General features: G+C 40.9%; 1 pseudogene; it reads right to left on the bottom strand.

The window, feature by feature from the left end:
* Positions 1-3981: 3981 nt before the first annotated feature.
* Positions 3982-4234, bottom strand: LOC148163150 (protein kish-A pseudogene; annotated as a pseudogene).
* Positions 4235-6215: the final 1981 nt, after the last annotated feature.

Below are 6215 nucleotides of genomic sequence, written 5' to 3'. Positions count from 1 at the left end.
GGATTAAGGTGAGAGTTCTTTGCAAGATGTAGACTACTAGATCAGTGGCTCTCAACATTAGTTGTATGCTGTACCTCAGAACTACTGGGGTACTTAATTTTTTTTTTTATTATGTTCGGTTAGCCAGCATATAGTACATCATTAGTTTTTGATGTGGTGTTCTCTGATTCATTAGTTGCATATAACACCCAGTGCTCATCACAACATATACCCTCTTTAATACCCATCACACGGTTACCCCATTCCCCCATCCCCCTCCCTTCTGAAACCCTCAGTTTGTTTTCCGGAGTCCAGGGTCTCTCATGGTTTGTCTCCCTCTCTGATTTCTTCCCCTTCAGTTTTCCCTTTTTTCCCCTATGGTCCTCCATGCTGTTTCTTATGTTCCATATATGAGTGAAACCATATGATAATTGACTTTCTCTGCTTCACTTATTTCACTTAGCATAATCATCTCCAGTTCCATCCATGTTGATGTAAATGGTGGGTACTTACCGTTTCTGATGGCTGAGTAATATTCCATTGTATATATGAACCACATCTTCTTTATCCATTCGTCTGTTGAAGGGCATCTTGGCTCCTTCCACCGTTTGGCTATTGTGGACGTTTTTATTTATTTATTTTAGAGAGAGACAGAGAGTGTGAGCCGGAGGAGGGGCCGAGGGAGAGGGAGAGAGAATCCCAAGCAGACTCCACGCTGAGCATGGAGCCTGATGTGGGTCTTGATCCCAGGACCCTGAAATCATGACCTGAGGGAAACCAAGAGTCAAATACCTAACACCAAACAGAGCCACCCAGGCACCTCTTACTGGGGTACTTTAAAAGCATGCAGACATCAAGTCCCTCCCTCCAGGTCTGGTTTGGGACTTGGGTGGCAGGTTTAGTTGCATAGGAGATTGCATTGCAGATGTTGAGTGTAGAACACCTGCACTTTACCAAAGATAGACAGTATCTTTATTATCCAACATGACCAAAGATTTGAGGCCATGACTCCTGCCCACTCAGCTACTCCTTGTTTGGTTACCATTCTTGACAGAAACTAAGCTGTAGGAAAGTACCCAATTGTGTCAGGGCCCCTGCTCTGGAGCATACAAAGCTGAGGCCAATGACTCTGGTCAGGATGAAAGTCCTGGGTAGGATGGAAGGGGTATATACAGTTGAGACCAGACATTTACAACCCAGGTGAGTTGAGGTCCAAGTTTAGGGCATACCTGTGGAGGAAACAATAACTCTAAGGAAAGTCAAGCTAGAATGAAGGTGAGTTCTGGTCCTTCTTCTCTTGGAAAGGAAGAGTTTCAACATCCCCAAAGCCCTAGCAACATGTCCTTTCTAAATGGGCTGGCTCAGGAAAGTCTGATTTTTGCCCATGAAAACACGGATTAAACAAGAATCAATTCCAATTTCAATGCATTTCAACCTTTTCATATTATAGTTGTAGAGCTAATTGCTCTGTATTGTCATACGCTATAGGGCAGAAAGGCATCATTAAAGTACTAAAAATTCTTTCCATGAAATGGATTTGTGCCACAGAGAGAAGGCCACTGATGAGTTCTTTTTAAATGGGTTGTTTTGGAGGTGGATTTTTTTTTTTTGTAGGTGTCTTTGGAAAAAAAAAACTCCCAAATTTGCAAGAGGACATACTCTCATGGAGCCTATGGAAGTTCTTAACAAAAAGTGATCACAGTGGTCAGTGTTTAGAGATTTCATTGTTCCATCCCTTCATTCATTCTTCCTTCATTAATTCCTTTTTTTTATTTGACGGATATTCTGTGTTCACCATATACGAGATTTTGTGGAGGCCCTGGGGATCCAGTGGTGAGCAAAAGGAGATATAATTTCATTCTTCATGAGGCTTATAGCCTTGTCAGGACACTAGCCAAACAGTCAAACAAATAAATGTGATATTCCAACTGTGACAAATGTGTTGGAACCAATAGTGGGGGAGTTGGACTGCAGAACATCAGAGAAGCTCATTCTGAGAAAAACATTGTGGGTGTTGAAATCTCAGTATCTCAAGGGTGAGTAGGCGTTAACCAAGCTGCGGGGCCAGCATGTGCAAAGGCCCTGTGGTGGAAGGACTTTTGCCTATTGGTGAAGAAGGTCAGTGTTCTTAGAGCCCAGAAACAGATAAGCATGGGTATGGAAGGACACTGGAGAAAGAGAGGCCACACTCTGCTGGACATTTTAGGCCACAGTTACACTGTTGTTCTTTATCTTGAGAACAAAAAGGATCCTCTAATAGGGCTTTAATTAGCACAGGGTGTGATGGAGGGGGGATGTGAGTACTCTGGCCACAGTGAAATAAGACGGGTTAGGAAGTTATTACTGTCCACAGGCGGGAGGTGGGAACTCCAAGGGATGCTGGACCAGACAGAGACCGATTTCCTTCCCAGAGCAGGCTGGGCATGTTAGCAGTTCCTCCCGTGGCTGGGGACGCACACTGAACAATGTCATCTTATCTTAGCTTTCTTCCCAGCCTCTTAGGGATGGCACAGAAAGTCTCCACCAGCTCCTCCGTTCCCAAAGAGAAAGGAGAAGAGTATGTCCTTTTAACAATTCCATTTGTTTTTGTGGTTTAGCAATTTATCTGAAGTTCCCGAAGACATCGTGGTGGATGTGTGCCAAAGCATTTCAATAACAGTCCAGAATTCATTAGATGGGCCAGAATAGGGCAGAGTTGTTCTCTTTTTCTTTTTCTAAGTATATGTGCTGTTTACTTATTAAGAATCATGTACTCAGAGATATTAGATGAAAAATGAGGAAAATGATGTGATTGGCTGTACTTTATATTAGTCTCTTTACTTACATCATTAAAAAAAAACTTTCCTGAGCTATAATTCACATCCTGTAAAGTTCACTCTTTTGAAGTGTTGCATTCAGTGCTTTTTAGTGTATTCATAGAGTTGTGCATCAATCCATTTTTAAAAAGTATCATTTTTCCTTTAACGTTTTCACTTTATTTATTTATTTTACAAACTTTCCATCATAAAAATCTTCAAACATACACAAATTGAAAGACTAGTAAATGAAGCTCTTGGTACACAGCACCCTGCGTCAGCAATTATGAGCACAGGCTGATATTGTTCATCTATATTCTCTCTCTCCCCACTGGCTGACTCGGAAGCTGATATCAGATATCATGCCATTTTGACTGCAAATACTACTGAAATATGACTCTTTTGTTTAAGAAAATAAGCAGGATATTACTATCAACCAGAACATATTAACAATAGTGCCTTCATATCATCAGATATCCATACCATCAAATACCTATTGGGTCCTCTTTCTTTTTTTACTTCCTTTTCTTTCGTTCATTTTTTTAGGTGGGGGAGGGGGGAGAGAGAGAGAGGGACAGAGAATCTCAAGCAGGCTCCACACCCAGAGTGGAGCCTGACGTTGGGTCTTCATCTCACGCCCCTGAGATCATGACCTGAGCTGAAGTCAAGAGTCAGATGCTTAACCGACTGAGCCACCCAGGCGCCCACCCCCCTTGTTTTTCCTCTCTTTAAATAAGTGGTTTGAGTCAGAATCTAAGAAAAGCCCACATTGCATTTGGTTGATACATCTTTAGTCTCTCTCTCTCTCTTTCTTCTTCTTTTTTTTTGGTCTCATTCTATCATTCCCAAATCACAGTGAAAGAAACTTGGGTCATTTCCCAATTTTGTTTTCTCTCATGCGCCTTAGAGATACCTCACTAAAAACTGGTATCTGACATAACAGAATAACATTTGCAGAATTAATATTGTAGTGACAGTACTGAGGTTGATTGTTACAGACATATTAAACTCTTTGAATATTAAATAGTTACATCCTATTTATATAGAACATTGGTCCAATAATGAACATAGAGAACAGCAGCTGGAAATTTATCTCATTCAATGTTCAGAGATAAAAGGGTTAACCGTTCACTCCATTATTTTCTGTAAATAAGTCCTTTTTTCATACTGAAATCTGATGGCAATTAAATCTTGATATTCCTCCAAGCTACCGTATGAAGAGGATGCTGAAGGCCATCATCACACAGCATCACCACACTGCAATGTTAAGGACTCTTCCGTTCGCCAATTCTGGCGCACTTCCAAAATATACCCAACGATCCAGTTTTATTTCTGTCCAGGAGGCTGGGTGCCAAGGATTGGATATAAGCACAGGTACATATAAGCAGCAAGATTACAGTCAACAGACTCTGAAATTTAAAATGGCAGACATAGTGAGGCTGGCGAAGCCCTAGCCACATCCTCTTTAGTCTCTTTTTAATTTACAGGTTCCTCTCCTTCCTTTTTCTTTTTTTAAAGATTTTATTTTATTTTATTTATTTATTTGAGAGAGAGAGACAGTTGGAGGGGAGGAGCAGAGGGAGAGGGAGAAGCAGACTCCTTGCTGAGCAGGGAGCCTGACGCAGGGTTCCATCTCACGACCCTGAGATCATGACCTGAGCTGAAATCAAGAGTCCTCACTCAACCAACTAAGCCACCCAGACACCCCTCCTCCCCCCTCCTCCCCCTCCTCCCCCTCCTCACCCTCCTCCCCTCTCCTCCCCGCTACTCCCCTCTTTTTGTATCCTTGGAATTCATTTGTGGAAGAAATCTGATTTATTTGTCCTATTAGAACTTCCTTAAAGTGTTTATCTTTAATAGTAGCCTGAAGTAGGTAGAAGAGTGGAGTTTGGAGCATGGACGTTGTAGAGTCATGTGCTTCTGGGTTCAAATCCTGACACTGTCCCTCAGTTGCTGTGCGGCCTTGGGGAAACAGCTCATCACCCTTGATGGACACAGGAGTGGCACAATGTTGAGGACTGAGTCAGAGAATGCACAGAAAGTGCATGGCATACAGAAGGTGCTCAATAAAACTTCCTCCTCTTCTTTTTCTGTTTTCTTATAACTTATAATTTCTTTTTATTTATATATAATATATTATTCTGTACTGCATAATATTATTTTATATAACTATGTAACATATATACATATCTAACATATGTATATATAACATGATTAATATATCATAACACATATTTTATAATTGCAATTATATTTTATTTTTATGATTGTGTTTTATTTTTTTCGTATTTTACAAAAATTTCCATTGGGAACAGAAGTCATCAGTCCTCAGCCCTGATTGAGTCTTGACTGTCAAGGATCTGAGAAACTGATGGACAATTCTTTGAAAGATAAAGGATGTCTGGAGACCAGGGAAGTATCTGGGAGCATACATATATTATATATACTCCTCCCCCCCCCCTCAAATATATATATATATAGTACCTGGGAGTATAACTAGAAACAGGGTCCTCTGCAGAGCTGAGAGGATTTCTTCAGCACCACCCACCCCTGCGCCACTTTCCCTCACCTTTTGCTATGTTCCCGGCCTGTGTCATGCCCATTATCATTAGGTAGTCCAGTTACCTGGTACATGGGAAGGCAGGTGATGACCTAATCCATGCTGCAGTATTATCCCTCCAAGTCTTGTCCCTTCAAGGAACATTTTTTTAAAGTTTTATTTATTTAAGTAATCTCTACCCCCAACATGGGGCTCGAACTCATGACCCTGAGATTAAGAGTCACACGCTCTTCAGACTTTTTTAACAAGAACATTTTTAAAAAGAACTTAGAAGAGAGTAATATTGAACCTAAACACAAATATCTGGGACTAAATGGGAATATTCAGGTACTGTGAGACTTGGAAAGAGGGAAATATTTTAGTGTAAGGGCACTTACATACTATCACAAAGGTGATCTGTGCATGGGAGCTGAGAAGATAATCTTCTTTCCATAAATTCATCCATCCATCCATCCATCCATCCATTAATTCATTCATCAGCCAACATTTGTCTCCTATGTGGATAAACAGACAAAACCCCTGGTATCTGTTCTAAATGAGATCTAATAACCCCATGGTCTCTCGACTTCATGCCACACCTGTTAGCAAAGACTCTCCAGTCTGAATATGAATTCAGGTGCCTCTGGTTGACAGAGAAATGAGATGACCGTGCTTTCTCAACAAAGTCCAGCCCTGGACTCTGCAATTTTCCATCACATGTTCAGAATATAACTTACTTTCATGCCTGCTTAATTATTATGGCTCAGAAGACCATAATAGTAAATTAAAGTGAAATATAATCGCTCTGCCATTTTTCACATCTGCCAGAATTCTGCTGATAACAACAGGATTCCATGAGCACCTCCAAGTCAGAATTTGCTATCGGTGACAGGGGGAAGAAA

Source organism: Eumetopias jubatus, unplaced genomic scaffold, assembly GCF_037043125.1.
Source record: "Eumetopias jubatus isolate StellerSeaLion01/CBP00866 unplaced genomic scaffold, mEumJub1_p1.0 scaffold_10, whole genome shotgun sequence".
Lineage (NCBI taxonomy): Eukaryota > Metazoa > Chordata > Mammalia > Carnivora > Otariidae > Eumetopias > Eumetopias jubatus.
Note: the sequence above shows the minus strand (reverse complement) of the source record. Positions and strands in the feature narration are given on the sequence as shown.